Here is a 16327-nt window from a genome sequence, read left to right as displayed (position 1 = left end):
ATATATGCTGGATTTGACCTGAACTTCTCAGATCCCCAGGCCTAACATATGAGGCACCAACATGGAAAGCTGCAGAAGCTAGCTAGGCTCACTCACTAGGAAAGTGGCTTACTGCAAAACATTGGTCTTGAAGCATGCACTTGTGTGCTATAATTTGAACCAAATATTTTTAATTAAAAAAATGTTTTTATTCTTTATTCTATTCCAGTTGGCCCATTTTTCCCCTTTTGCTCCCTTCCACCCAGCCCACCCCTGTAGCCCATAGTCAATCCCCTCTTCATTATCCATGTCCATGTGTCATTCATACATGTTCTTTACTAGCCCTTCCCCCCTCCCCTCCTATAGCTATCAGTCTGTTCCATATTTTCATGTAACTGATACATGTTTTCACGTAACATATACATGACTGGTAGATGCAAACAAATGAAACTAGACCACCAACTTACACCATATGCCAGAATAAACTCAAAATGGATAAAGGAATTAAATATAAGTCATGATACCATAAAAATCCTAGAAGAAAAGTAAAGTTTCAGTTATTCTATGTATCAATATTCTTGCCAATATATCTCCTAGGGCAAGAGAATTAAAGGAAAAAATGAGCCACACATTTAAAAGATAAAATTAGCTCATTTAATTACAGCAACCTATAAAATACATATGCCTATCTTCATATCAGTATACATGTCATGGACCTGCTATTTGCTTTTAAAAACTCAGAAGAAGTAACATTCAATCAGAAAATGCTAAGGTTCTCTGTTCCACCATCCAGGACCAGGGTGGGTAGTGTCCCAGGAGGATCTCTATGGTCAGCTCATATCTAAAATACAGTTCTCCAGTTTTGATGCCACAAATTAATTGTTGACAAACAATTGTAGTCAAGGAAGAGCAATCAGAATGTGGTGAAGCTAGGGACTGTCATAAGAAAACAACCTGAAGAAACTTAGAAGCATTTAGTTTAAAAAGAAAAATGTTTGAAAGAAATATGACCACCTCTTCATGTCCTTAACTGTATGTATGTCATGAACTTATTTGACTGTATTTGACTTATTTAATTGTATTTAACTGTATTTGACTTCTTCTGTGATACTCCAGGGGATAGAGCTAGAACCCAAGAGGTATAAGGTCATTATATAGATTCAGTATAAGAAAGGACTTTAACTGGAGTTGTTCAAAATACTATAGGTGCCTAGACTGAAAATGATCATCTGCTCTTCGGAAAAGCTTAAGTAGGACTTTTGGCCAAGATGGAGTCATAGGTAGATGTACTTTGCCTCCTCACACAACAAAAAGAAGGACAAGAACAAATTTGAAAACAATAAATAACCAGAATTGCCAGAAAATTGAACTGCATGGAAGTCCAACAACCAAGGAGCTGAAAAAACATTCATCCAGACAGGTAGGAGGGGCGGAGATGGGCAGCCAGGGTGGAGAGACTTGATGCACGGTGGTGGCTAGAGGACAGGGTGGTCCCACATTTGTGTTTGAATAAACCTGGAGGAATAACTGGGGAGGGAGAGAGACTGCGAAACCAAGAGTTCTGATGCAGGAAAATAAAGCTTTAAAACCTCTGGCTGAAAAAAACCTGTGGGGGATGAGGCAGCAGGAGAAACTCCCAGCCTCACAGAAGAGTTCACTGGAGAGACCCACAGGGCTCTAGAATGTATACAGAACCACCCACCTGGGAATCAGCACCAGAAAAGCCCAATTTGCTTGTAGGTAGTGGAGGAAGTGACTGAAAGCCAGCCAAGAACTGAGCAAGAGGCAATGTTCCCTCTCAGGCCCTTGCCCACATACAGCACCACAACGCAGCAATGCGGGTTGCCCCACGTTGGCAAATACCTACGGTTCCACCCCATACTATGTAACAAGCATGCCAAGACAAAAATATATAGCCCAAATGAAAGAACAGATCACAGCTCCAGAACAAATACAACTAAGAGATGAAGAGATAGCCAACATATCAGAGGCACAGTTCAAAACACTGGTAATCAGGATACTCACAGAAATGGTTTATTATTGTTATAAGATAGAAGAAAAAATAAAGGCTATAAAAAGTGAAATGAACAAAAATGTACAGGGAACCAACAGGGATGGAAAGGAAACCAGGACTCAAATAAATGGTTTGAGGCAGAAGGAAGCAATAAACATTCAACCAGAACAGAATGAAGAAACGAGAATTCAAAAGAATGAGAAGAGGCATAGGAACCTCTGGGACAACTTTAAACATTCCAACATCTAAATCATATGGGTGCCAGAAGGAGAAGAGAAAGAGCAAGAAATCAAAAACTTATTTAAAAACAAAATGAAGGAGAACTTCCCCAGTCTAAAGAAGGAAATAGACTTCCAAGAAGCTCAGAAAGTCCCAAAGAAGTTGGACCCAAGGAAGCACACACAAAGGCACATCATAATTACATTACCCAAGATGAAAGATAAGGAGAGAATCTTAAAAACAGCAAGAGAAAAGGTGACAGTTATTACAAAGGAGTGCTCATAAGACTGTCAGCTGATTTCTTAAAAAAAAAAAACCTTATAGGCAAGAAGGGGCTGGAAAGAAGTACTCAAAGTCATGAAAGGCAAGGATCTACATCCAAAATTATTCTGTCCAGCAAAGCTATCATTTAGAATGGAAGGACAGATAAACTTCTTCTCAGATAAGGTCAAGTTGAAGGTGTTCATCATCACCAAGCCCTTATTATATGAAATGTTAAAAGGACTTATCTGAAGAAAAAAGATAAAAACTTTGAGCAGTAAAATGACAACAAACTCACAACTATTGACAACCAAACCTACGAAAACAAAAACAAAAATGAACTAGGCAAACAACTAGAAGAGGAACAGATTCACAGAAATAGAGATCACATGGAGCGTTATCAGTGGGGTGGGTGAGGGAGGGAATGGGGGAAAATGTACAGGTAATAAGAAGCATAAATGGTAAGCACAAAATAGACAGAGGGAGGTTAAGAATAGTGTGGGAAGTAGAGAAGCCAAAGAACTTATATGTATGACTCATGGACATGAACTAAGGTGGGGGAATGATGATGGGAAGGGGTGTACAGGGTGAAGGGGAATAAAAGGGAGAAAAAATGGAATAACCGTAATAGCATAATCAATAAAATATATTAAAAAAATAATTGCTCAGGTACTGACTGGCTCACCACAGATACTGAGAAGCTGCCACCAGAGTATCCGAGTGCTCTTCTTAGCTTCTTTCTGCCGCTTCTTGGCTGGGAGATCATGGAGAAGTTACTCTGCAATTCTGTGTCTCAGTAGCTAACTCATAAGTCCTCATGGATGATCCATGGGTGTTAAGAAGTACATAGTAATAACCTAGAGGGTGTTAGTATTTCTTCTAGTTGTTATTCAAGAATGTTGTAGAGAAATTTCTGTAAAGGGTAAAAGGTTTGCTATTGCTCTTTCTTACTCTAAGAGAGTTACTACAGTTATTTGTAATAGTAGTGAAAGTTGTTTTTATTGTTCTATGACAGTTGTCCCATTTTTTTTTCCCATGGCTCTCCCCAGCCCTGCCCACCCTCTTGCTCCTGCTAACCACAGTCAATCACCATGGGTCATTTTTACATGTGCATGGGTCCTTTATGCATATTTTTTTTACTGGACCCTTCCCCTTCTTTCCCCAGTTATCCCCTCCCTCACCCTCTGGTCACTGTCAGTCTTTTCCTTGTTTTCATGCCTCTGGTTCTATTTTGGTCATTGGTTTGTTCTGTTAATTAGGTTTCACTTATAGGTGAGATCATATGGTATTTGTCTTTTGCCACATGGCTTATTTCCCTTAGCATAATGCTCTACAGTTCCAACCCTGCCGTAGTGAAGGGTAGGAGCTCCTTCTTTCTGCAGCTTAGTATTCCAGTGTGTAAATGTACCCCAGTTTTTTGATCCACTCATTTACTGATGGGCACTTAAGTTGCTTCTAGCACTTGGCTATTGTAAATAACACTGCTATGAACATTGTAGTGCATAGTTCTTTTGAATTTGTGTTTTAGAATTTTTAGGATATAATCCCAGCAGTGGAATTGCTGGGTCAAAAGGCAGTTCCATTTTTTTAGTTTTCTGAGGAAATTTCATACTGTTTTCCACAGTGGTTGTACCACTCTGGAAAACAACAATGCACCAGGGTTCCATCTTCTCCACATCCTCACCAGCACTTGTTTGTTGGCTTGTTTATGATGACTGTTCTTACTGGTGTGAGATGGTATCTTATTGTTGCTTTAATTTGCATCTTTCTGGTGGCTAATGATGTTGAGCATTTTTTTAGATGTCTGCGGGCCCTCTCTATGTCCTCCTTGGAGAAGTGTCTGTTCAGGTTCTTTGCCATTTTTTAAATTGAATTGTTTGTCTTCCTGGTGAAGGGGGACTCCCCTTAATTTTATGGGAGTCCCATCAAGCCTATAAAATAGCAAATATCCTTAAACAAGGTCAATATGACATGTTTCACTTCATCACTGTACACAACCCAAGTGGAGACATAGAGATAGAAGAAAAGAGATGGGCATATGCTTTTTACAGCTGATATATTGATAGCTGTTCTGAAAAGACTGGTTTAATTGTTAATTTTGGCAATTTCAATTGCCCATTCCATCTATGAGTTATAGAGTCCATAAACAGCATAAGGTGTTTTATGTTAATTCCTGAGAGTAAACCAGGCGTATTGTTAACAATATAATTTGGGCTAAATTGAGCTCCTAGTAAATTGTGAGTGGTTTATTATTATTCATAGGAATACATTTACCCTGCTAATGTAATACAGCAGCTTTTAAAAATTACATGTTAATAGTTTAACAGCTGAAGTTAAATGCTATTAATAAAACAGTATAAGTAAAAAATCTTATTTGTAGTATTCGACTTTTCTGAACATTTTATTAATAAAGTTGAAAAATGAAGTGCGACAAAAAGCATACAAAACAAAAGTAATGTAAGTGATGGAAAATTTGAATTGTGTGCTCTCAGCTAAAGCAAAGAAAGATGTAACTCGGTGCCTGGTGCATTGCTCCACAACAGCTGAATGAATAGTGGTTGATCAAAAACAATTCTATTGATAGCTTCATCCCCTAACATTAGAATTTTTGTTCAAGCTGTGTTTCTATAGCTAAAATGAAGCAAAGCACTGACTTTTTTTAGTAAATAAAGTGAAAAAGAAAAAAAGTATATATAACACATTCCTTCTTTCCATCTTGAGTTTCTAAAATGAAAAATTCTGTAAATATGGAAAATATTATTTTTATAAGAAATTCAATGAAGGAAAGATAAATAGAGCTATATCTAGCAGTCTTTTTCTCTTTTCAACATAGTAAACTATAAAAGTAATAAAATGTTATAGACAGTAATATATTTTAATTACATTATATGAGGATATAAAAACAGAGACATCTTTACTAATTAAAATTCTAGAGAGTTATTTTCACGTGGGTTCTGCCCCTTTCTACCACATATTCCTCAGAAGGCCACACTATTGTTGATATAAGCACCATCTAAAACAGTGGACTTTGTGACCATAAAAGTAAACATTGATTTATGTATGTACTTTGGGGGAGAAAAAGGGAGGGAAGTAGAGGCTCATGGAATATTCAAAATTTTTTATCAAAATAATCACCATGATATATAGATATGAATATAGATATGAGAATACAGATATAATGTGAATGTCATCACTAAATACTGAACATAAAAAATTAACTATGTACCAGAAGCTGGTAAAAGTTTTTACAAAATAAACCAGCAGTAAAATTTAATACTGTGCTTGAGGTCGTTTCTATGTTTTTCCCAGGAATTGCTTCTCTTCATGCATCTGTGCTTATATAAAATGCGTTTCAGTCTGCATGGTGCATTTTAATGTCATAAAACCATCTATGTACAATATTTTCTCAGTGAGAATTTGACACAATTCTCTTTACTTCACCTTCAGACCACTGACCTGAGAGATTAGGATTCACTTAAAAGTTTTACACTGAATGGAAAACTTTCAATCTTCCTTTGCCATGGATTAGAGTTTTTCTCAGCTTTGTTTCTTTGCCCTAAAAATTTGCTATTGTCATCTACAGAGCGTTTGCATATCTAATTGAAAATAGCTAATAAAAAGAGAAAACAACTTTAATTAGAATAAACCCAAAGAAACATAGATTTTAAGAATTTTCTGATGTGAGGTATATGTAAATATGTACTCAGGAAGCCATTGTTTAGTTTGTGATGACAAATAAAACCATGAAAATGTATAGATTCCTAAATAAGACTATTTTATTCAAAAATTTTGTACAGTATATTTATTACCTTGAGTGAAGCTTTCACATAATATTAATTGTAGCTGCCTTTTTTTCTCTAGCAATTTTATTAAAGTCTTTTTAAAAAGTATTGGATGAGTATATTAATTTAAGGTAATTTATGGTAATATTAATTTAAGGTAATAAACAACTACAAATTTTATAATCTATATTATATGTATATATTTAGAAATGATTTAATTTTTCAACACTCATGCATATTAAAGTATCTCATTGAGAAAAAGCAAAGACATTAAAAAGGCATTTGAAAAAAATTGCTTCATACTTTGTAAGATAACTTGTTATAATATAAATGGAAAGTTAACTGTATTAGAGATGCTTTTAATTTAAAAACTATGGAACTCATTTGCTTGTATTCATGCAATACTTGGGCTTGACAATTTGGCTTTCATGAGATTTTATTTTTTTGTGATTCTGTGTATTTGTTTTCTCTCATATACAAGCAGAAAAAGTTTATTTTCTGTCTGTTCCATTAATTTTGCTAAGGATTTATCAATTATTTAAAACTTAAAAAAATTATCTTTTGATTTTGTTGATTATCTCTATTGTACTTATTTTTTTATTCATTGACTTTGCCATTCATTTTCTTTTTCTTTTAATTTTTATTTATTTATCTTTAGAGGGGAAGGAGAGAGGGAGAGAAACATCAATGTATGGTTGCCTCTAGTGCATCCCCTGCAGGGAACTGGCCTGCAGGGAACCTGCCTGCAACCCAGGCATGTGCCCTGACTGGGAATCGAACTGCAATCCTCTGGTTCACAGGCCCATGCTCAATCCACTGAGCTACACCAGCCAGGGCTTTCATTTTCTTTCTTGTTCTTTTTTAATGTATGATGTTTCTTGGTCATGTTTCAACCTCTCTTCTTTTCCACAACATTCAAAGTTATACATTTCCCTTTAAGCACTGCTTTAGCTGCATCCTCTAAATATTGATATGTCCCATCTTCATTACTATTCAATTCAGACTACTTTCTAATTTTCATTGTTAACTTATTCTTTGACCCAATATATAGGGGAATATTGGCTAAATTCTAGAGAATTTGGGTTTTCTAGTCATCTTTTATTAGTCTACCTTAATTCCACTGTGGTCAGAAATTACTATGAGTAATTTCAGTTTTTTTAAACATTGTTGAGGCTTTCTTTAAAGCCTCTGATGTGGTCAGTTTTGGTAAACATTCCATGTGAACTTGAGAGGGATGTTAATTCTAATGTGCGCAAAGTCTTCCATTAGCTTGTTTTTGCCATTTGGGACCATATGTTAATTGCATTGTTCAGGTCTTCTCTAGATTTACCAGTTTTTTAACAGATTTATTGAGGTATAATTAACATAAAAATATAAAGTGTACATGTTTGAAGTGTACAGTTTGATAATTTTGCTATATCTGTATGTTCATGAAACCATTGCCATAGCTCACCCTCCCACTTATCCCCTCCCTACTCCTGTCCCCAATCACTCATCTGCTTTGTTTTACAACAGATTATTTGAATTTTATTTTTTAAGATTTAATTAATTTATTTTTGAGAGAGAGGAGAAAGGAGGAAGAAAAATAGGGAGAAAAACATCAATGTGTGGTTGCCTCTTATGTGCCCCCAACAGGGGACCTGTCCCAACACCCAGGCATGTGTCTTGACTGGGAATAGAACCAACTTCTCTTTTGGTTTGCAGGCCGGCCTTCAATCCACTGAGCCACACCAGCCAGGGCTAGAATTTTATATAAATGAAATTGTACTGTGTATACTAACTTTTGTCTACCCTTTTTAAAATTAATATATAACAATGCTATTTACTCATATTCTTTCATTTATAAATAGTTAATTTTTTTTTCATTGGTGGGTGGCACTCCATGGTATGGTTGTACCCAATTTGTTTGTCAGTCTATCTGTCTTAAGGATTTTTTGTTTGCTTCTCTTATCACCTATTGAGATAAATGTTTTACAGTCTGTTAATATGATTTGCATTTATTTATATATTATTTTTTAGACTGACAATTTTTAAAATGTATTTTGAAACTGTTATTGGGTACATACAGATTTAGGGCTGTGCCATTTTCTCATGATTAATTCACTTATTCTTTTAAAAATATTTTTAAATCTTTAGTAATGCTTCTTGTCTTAATTACATTATATTTATTTTGGTTAATATTTTCATAGCATACTTTTTACATACTTTAAGTTTTCACCTTTCTGTGTCCTAATATTTAAAGTGTATCTCTTTTAAGGAGAATATTCTAAACATCCAATATGACAATCTTAGTTTTATTTTGAATATGTAATATTTTTTGTTTGATTTGATTGCCAATATAACTAGTTTGAAAGTGATTACCTTAGAGATTACTGAGGGATTCATGACGTGTTACAGTCTGATGCATAGTATTCCATTTCAGTGCTCTGGGGATATAGGAACCTTAGCATCTTCTAAATCTATTTATACTTCTACTTTTTAAATGCACTTTAATTCCATCTATCTTTTAAATTTAAACATTGGTTCTATTATTTTATACATTAAATATTAATTTACATACATATTTAGCTTCTTCTTTTTTTGAAAAAAATTATTTTAATTGTTGTTCCAGTACAGTTCCTCAGTGCTCCCCACCTCCCTCCTATTTCCACCCCCCTTAGTTATTGTCCATGTGTCCTTTATACTAATTCCTGTAAATCCTTCCCCTTTTCCCCTGAAATTCCCTCCCCTCTTCCCTCTGGTCACTGTCAGCCTCTTCTCTGTTTCAGTGTCTTTGGTTATATTTTGCTTGCTTATTTGTTTTGTTATTTAGGTTCCTGTTAAAGGTGAGATCATCTGGTATTTGTCTTTTACCACCAGACGTATTTCACTCAGCATAAAGCTTTCTAGTTCTATCCATGCTGTTACATAGGGTAGGAGCTCCTTCTTTCTTTCTGCTGCATAGAATTACATTGTGTAAGTGTATCATAGTTTTTTGATCCATTAATTTACTGATGGGCCCCTAGGTTGCTTCCAACACTTGGATATTGTAAATTGTGCTGCTATGAACATTGGGGTGCATAGGTTCTTTTGGATTGGTGTTTTAGTGTCCTAGCTGTGGAATTGCTGGGTCAAAAGGCAGATCCATTTTTAGTTTTCTGAGGAAACTGCATACTGTTTTCCATAGTGGTTGTACCATTCTGCAATCCCACTAACAGTGAACTAGGGTCACCTTTTCCCTACAACCTCTCCAACATTTGTTGTTTGTTGCTTTGTTTATGATGGTCATTCTGACTGGTGTAAGGTGGTATCTCATTGTGGTTTTAATTTGCATCTCTCTGATGGCTAGTGATACTGAGCATCTTTTCATGTTTCTCTGGATGCTCTGTATGTCCTCCTTGGAGACATGTCTGTTCGAGTCCTTTGCCTACTTAAAAAAATTTTTATTTATTATTTTTAGAGAGAAGAAAAGGAAGGAGAAAGAGAGGGAGAGAAAGATCAATGTGTGGTTGCCTCTCATGTGGCCCCCACTGGGGATTTGGCCCACAACCCAGGCATGTGCCCTGACTGGGAATTGACCACACAACCACTTGGTTCACAGCCTGAGCTCAGTCTACTGAGCTATACCAGCCGGGGCCTTTTGCCCACTTTTTAATTGGGTTGCTTGTCTTCTTAGAATGGAGTCCTGTAGGTTCTTCGTGTATTTTGGAGATTAAACCCTGGGCTGAGGTATTATTGGCAAATATGTTTTTCCATACAGTTGGTTTTCTTTTTATTTTAATATGTTTTCTTTAGCTGTGTAGAGTGCCCCGGTCCGGCCGCATTGGGTCTAAGGGTCCCCTGGAGGTGAAGGTAGAAGTCGGCGCGGAAATCAGGCAACTACGCAGCTCAAGGCAGGTGATGCTCTGAAGACCTTATTGAAAGTAAGGCTGAAGCTTTTATACTATTCTAGCTGGCAAGTGATTTCAGCTGGTAAGCGATTTCGGATTCGTTGGCTTTTGCAGTTACTGTTACTATGCTTCTTGGTCTGAACAGGAACTTGGCTGTCTGCCTTGGTTAGGCTGTCGCAGGGGGCCTATTCTTATTCTGTGTATTAGATATGTCTAAAATTGACTCGGGGGGTAAACATGCCCTCCATGCCATGTCCACCAGGTTGGAAAATGCTTCTTTGAAGTCTTGGACCTCCCCTCCTGACTTTGTCAAGGAAGGGATCCAACTGTGGACGTGGCAGTAGAGGCTTTTTATTTTGATGAGATCCCATTTGTTTATTCTTTCCTTTATGTCCCTTGCTCTAGGGGGCATATCAGTAAAAATGTTGCTGCATGAAATATGAGATTTTTCTGCCAATGTTCTCCTCTAGGACTTTAATGGTGCCATGGCTTATATTTAAGTCTTTTATCCACCTTGGATTTATTTTTGTGTATGGTGTAAGTTGGTGCTCGAGTTTTATTTTTTTGCATGTTGCTAGCCGGTGCTCCAAACACCATTTGTTGAAGAGGCTATCTTTTCTCCATTTTATGTTGCAGCCCCCTTTGTCAAATATTAATTGATTAATTGGGTTTATTTCTGGGCTCTCTGTTCTGTTCCACTTGTCCATGTGCCTGTTTTTATGCCAGTACCAGGCTGTTTTGATTGTAGTGGCCTTGTTATACAATTTGGTATCAGGTATTGTGATCCCTCCTGCTTTGTTCTTCTTTCTCAGAATTGCAGCAGCTATTCAGGGTTGTTTATGGTTCCATATAAATTTCTGAAGTGTTTGTTCTATGTTTGTGAAATATGCCATTAGTACTTAATAGGCATTGCATTGAATCTGTAAATTGCTTTGGGTAGTATGGACATTTTGATGATGTTAATTCCTCTGACCCATGAACACGGTATATGTTTCCATTTGTTTTTGTCTTCCTTGATTTCTTTTTTCAGTGCTATATAGTTTTCTGCATAAAGGTCTTTTACCTCCTTGGTTAGATTTATTCCTAGGTATTTTATTTTTCTTTTTGCTATATCAAATGGGATTTATTTTCTTGATTTCTGCTTCCGATGTTTCATTGTTAGTATACAAGAATGCCTTTGATTTCTGGATATTGACTTGGTATCCTGCTGTTTTGCCAAATTCATTTATTATGTTGAGCAGTATTTTGGTAGAGTCTATAGAATTTTCTATGTACACTATTATGTCATCTGCAAACAATGACAGTCTTGTTTCCTCCTTTCCAATTTGAATGCCTTTTATTTTCATGTGATCTCCATTTCAGTGGTTCTGTTCCTGTTCTAGTTGTTTTCTTAGTTTGTTTTTGTTTTTGTTTTAGGTGTGGTTGTTAATAATTGTGAGATTGCTGTCATTTTACTGTACACTTTTTTAATCTTCTTTTTCTTAGATAAGCCCCTTTAACATTTCATATAATAAGGGCTTGGTGATGATGAACTCCTTCAACTTGACTTTATCTGAGAAGCACTATCTTGCTGCTTTTAAGATTCTCTCCTTATTTTTCATCTTGGGTAATGTAATTATGATGTGTCTTGGTGTGTTCCTCCTTGGGTTCAACTTCTTTGGGACTCTGAGCTTCCTGGACTTCCTGGAAATCTATTTCCTTTGCCAGAATGGAGAAGTTCTCCTTTATTATTTGTCCAAATAACTTTTCCACTTGTTGCTCTTCTTTTTCTCCTTCTGGTACCCCTATAATTCAGATGTTGGAACATTTAAAGATGTCCTGGAGGTTCCTAAGCCTTTCTTCATTTTTCTGAATTTTTGTTTCTTCCTTCTTTTCTGATTGGATGTTTCTTTCTTCCTTCTGGTTCACTCCATTGATTTGAGTTTCAGTTTTCTTCCAATCACTATTGGTTCCCTGTACATTTTCCTTTATTTCACTTAGCATAGCCTTCATTTTTCATCCAATTTGGGACCAAATTCAACCAATTCTGTGAGCGTCCTGATTATCAGTGTTTTCAAATGTGTATCCGATAGGTTGGCTATCTCTTCATCACTTAGCTGTATTTTTTCTGGAGCTTTGACTTGTGTTTTCATTTGGGCCATTTTTTGGTCTTATCATGACCATTACATAGTGAGGGGTAGAGTCTTAGCTGTTCACCAGGGTGGAGCAACCCAGTGGCTGGGTTGTGATGCTGTATGTGAAGGAGGGGTCTGAGAGGGTACAATGCCACTTGCTCTGCTCTCTGCCAGATTTCAGTTACTTCCCCTGTTTCCCACAAGCAAATTGGGCCCTTCTAGTGCTGATTCCTGGGTGGTTAAGTTTGTGTACATTCTAGGACCCTGTGAGTCTCTCCAATGAACTCTCCTGTGAGGCTGGGAGTTTCTCCCAGGACATCAAGCCCAACAGGTGTTTTCAGTTGATGTTCTGAGGCTTTATTTCCCCGCTCTGGGACCATGGGTTGCATGGTCTGTCTTGCTCCCCAGTTTTGCCTGGTTTAGCTGTGCGTGAATGTGGGAGCATCCCGTCTTGTGTGCCACACAAGCCGCCTCGTGTGCCTTGCTGCACTCTACAATCTGCCACCTCACTGTGTCTGCCAGCTGCTGCCCTGTGTGCCCGGGGTCCGCCAGCCACTGCTTTGCCCATACCCCTTTCCACCTGGCTGCCTGCCTCTGCCCCTCCTACTGGTCTGGATGAATGTTTCTTCTTTCACTACTTGGGTGTTGGACTTCCATATAGTTCAATTTTTCGGTTGATACTGGTTGTTTCTTGTTTCTAAATTGTTGTTCTTATTCTGGTTATGTGAGAAGGCGTCTACTTACACCTTCATCTTGGCTGGAAGTTGGTTCTCAGTTTTTGAACTTAAGCAATTGGAGCAATTGGATGAGTGATAGTCCCATTTACTGAAGGAGGGGCAGATTTGGCAGAAAGGGTTAGAATTCAGTTGTGAACACACTGGATTTGAGGTATCTAAAACAACTGAATGAATATGTGATACAGGCAACTGTAGATGAGCACAAAATCATACTTCCTTAGGTTGAAACCCACGTACCTCTTGCTCTCGGCCTTGCCTCCAGCCCAGCCCCATGGCTCCAGCTCTACCTCTGCGCCTTCCTTGGAGACCAAGGCTGGGTCTTTACTGCAGTCACAAATATATTTGTGTCAACATGACTTTTAAAAGATAATTTTGCTAGGCGTAGAATTCCTGGTTGGCAGTAATTTTCTTTCCGCATTGTAGAGAGGTTGATTTCACTGTCTTTTGGCCTATAATTTCCTTTGAGGAGTTAGTTGCCAGACATACTGTTGCTCTTTTGAAAGTAACAAAGATTTTTTTGTTACTGATTTTTTAAAGAAAGTAACTGATTTTTTTCCATGGCTGTCTTAAAGATTTTGTTTTGCAGTTTTAGCATTTTGCCTATAATGTGATTAGATGGCATGAAAAAAATTTTTGTTTAAGCTCTGCTGAGTTTCATGTATCTGTAAGTTGGAGTTTTTTTATCAGTTCTGGAAAATTCTGGGCCATTATCTGTTCATATATCACTGTGTTCCCGTGTTCTATCTTTCCTCTCCTCGTAGAACTCCAATAACACTATTTATATTCCTGATTTTTTCATTCTATTTTATTAAGCTTCAGTTATACATTTTCAAATTTGTCAGTTCTTACTTGTCTTCTGTTTCTTTTGATATGCTATTAAAGACATTCTTAAAGTTCTTAATTTCAGGTGTTGTTTTCGGTTCTAGAACTATAGGGGACCAGTTTGCTTGGCCTGGCAAATGTGACTCAGTTCTGTATGTAAAACCTACAGAAGTGAAGTGGTAGGCAGGAGCCAGACCTTCAAACCGAGTTTTCCTGTGGGAATCAGGCCTAGAAAAGGAATATAGATTGTTGTGGCTTGCTCTTGCTAAAACTCCATCACCCTGGTCTACAACAACAAATGTGTATTGTCTATCTTCACGGTAACTTCCAAAGCCTTTATGAGTTCTCCCAAGGACAGAGATAATGAGCTCATCGTCATTCCCCTTGGCATGTTATTTTTATTTCCTTGATTGTACCTAGAATGTAAACAATAATATTCTATGTGATGGATAATAAATCTTCCTATGATGTAAGGCCCCAGGAAAACAATAAAAGCCTGTCTAGGCAAGGGTTGGGGCGCTCCCCTCTTGAGGGAGTGGCCGAGGCACCATAGGAACTCTCCCCTTGAGAGAGTAGTCCTGCCTGTTCCCTTTTTCCACACAGGGTTGTTGTCACCTGTGCATTGATTCTTGTCATCAGTCACAACAGGCGGACTCTGCTGGACAGGGTCTGCAACATCTGGTGCCTGGTACAGGGACGCAATATAGAACATCTATTTAAATATTTTTTTAAATTTTAATTCTTTTGAAAGTTTTTATCTTTTCATTTATTTCACTTATCTTTTAAATTATTTCTTGAACAAATTAATCTTACCTATTTTAAGACCTTTCCTGTTAACATCTCCATTGGAATTATCTGTGGGTCAGCTTCTATCTTCTACTTGCTAGTGGTTAAATGATCCTGTCCCTTCCCTAGCCCAGTAATTTTGTATTTCACATTGGACACTATAACATCTGCAGAGGCTCCAGGTGATATGATTTCCCACCAAAGATGGTTTGTCTTTTCTTTCACTAGACAGGGGAAGAGAGCGGGAGGAAGTGATGACCTTAATCCAGTCAGGTACTCAGCCATGTTAAACTGGGTTGCAGTTTTGGTAACATTGTACCTCTGCTTACACCCAACAAATTCTAGGGTCAAATTTTCAATGAAAAACCTGGGGCAGGTCTGTTTCTTCTCAACACCAATTACAACAGGGATTTCTGCTATGCTTTTCAGAGATTTTCAGCTTAACTCTTTAGTGTCAAGTCATATGCAGTTTTATAATTTGACAAATGTGGGTAGTTTGGAAGTGTTTGAAACATGTAATATCTCCAATTTGAGCATGCTAACCTGTTCAACCCCTGTACAGTGTGGGGGACAAGCAGGCTTAGAGTTGGGAGGATGTGAAACGCAGACTTCACTCTTGTATTATTATGTTTTAGTTATTGTATTATTTTCCATAAGAACCACTGAAAGCCTATTTTTCCCCACCCTTTATTTCTACTGGTTTCTTTGTTCCTCTACTGTGGCCACTTGGTAGGACAAAATATGGATTACAAAGCCCTAAACTGTGCCCCACATTGGCAAACATTCCCAAGAAAAAGGTGGCTTCAGATCTTTAGCTCACCTCTGAAGCATTAACTCCTTAGAGTTACCAATTTAGAAGTTACAGAATTTGTGAGCTCAGAAATCTTATTTTCCTTATTCTTTGTTATTTTCATATTTTGTGGTTTAATACAATAATTTTTATATTTTATCTGTATTTTGTAGTTGTCCTCATTGGAACATTTATCTGTGGCAAATTACTTCATCATACCTAAAAGTAGAATTTTGTATCATTATTTCAAAGTAAAATATAAGAACATATTTCCACCACTGTACCAAATATGTAAGATTGTAACATTAAGCCCAGAGTTTGGCTTATGTTAGGCTGAACCTAGGTAGAATTATATCTGTGGCTATGTTACTTTCATCATTGTTCTTTTTGCCTTTTAAATTTCATACTCATTTTATGGATATCCCATAAAATTGTAAATCCAGAACTCTGAAATCTTTTTTTCCCCCCAAGAGATTATTTCTATTGTTTGTACCTTTATAGATGTATGAGACTCCTGCCTTGCAACTCTTTCCATGGAAACTTGCTTGAACTATATTTATTTGTTCAGGATTTTTCCTGTGAATTGGCTAATCACTTGGACGGATCAGTTACAATCAAAGAAATGGTGACTTCTAACCTGATATATCAAAATGACATTTCTATTTTTATGCAATTTATTCATTGTAAAGAGTATGTAATATGGGGCTTTCTCACACGAGTAAGAATAATGTGTGAGAAAGATAAGGGAAAAAAGATAAGGGAAGTGTATTCCTTCTAACTATTCATATAATGTGAACAAACAATAGAAAGTGTACATTCTTCTTATTCATTAGTCTATTTATTAAGCCAACAAACATTTATTAAGCTCTCACTATTTCTAAGTTATTTTGAAAGCCAAGTAGAAGGAAAGAGATGAATAAGACAGATCCCTTCTCTTATGAGTATTACAGTCTA

The sequence above is a fragment of the Artibeus jamaicensis genome, unplaced genomic scaffold, assembly GCF_021234435.1.
Source record: "Artibeus jamaicensis isolate MK-2021 breed Jamaican fruit bat unplaced genomic scaffold, CSHL_Jam_final scaffold_1964, whole genome shotgun sequence".
Classification (NCBI taxonomy): domain Eukaryota; kingdom Metazoa; phylum Chordata; class Mammalia; order Chiroptera; family Phyllostomidae; genus Artibeus; species Artibeus jamaicensis.
This window is presented reverse-complemented; position numbering follows the sequence as displayed.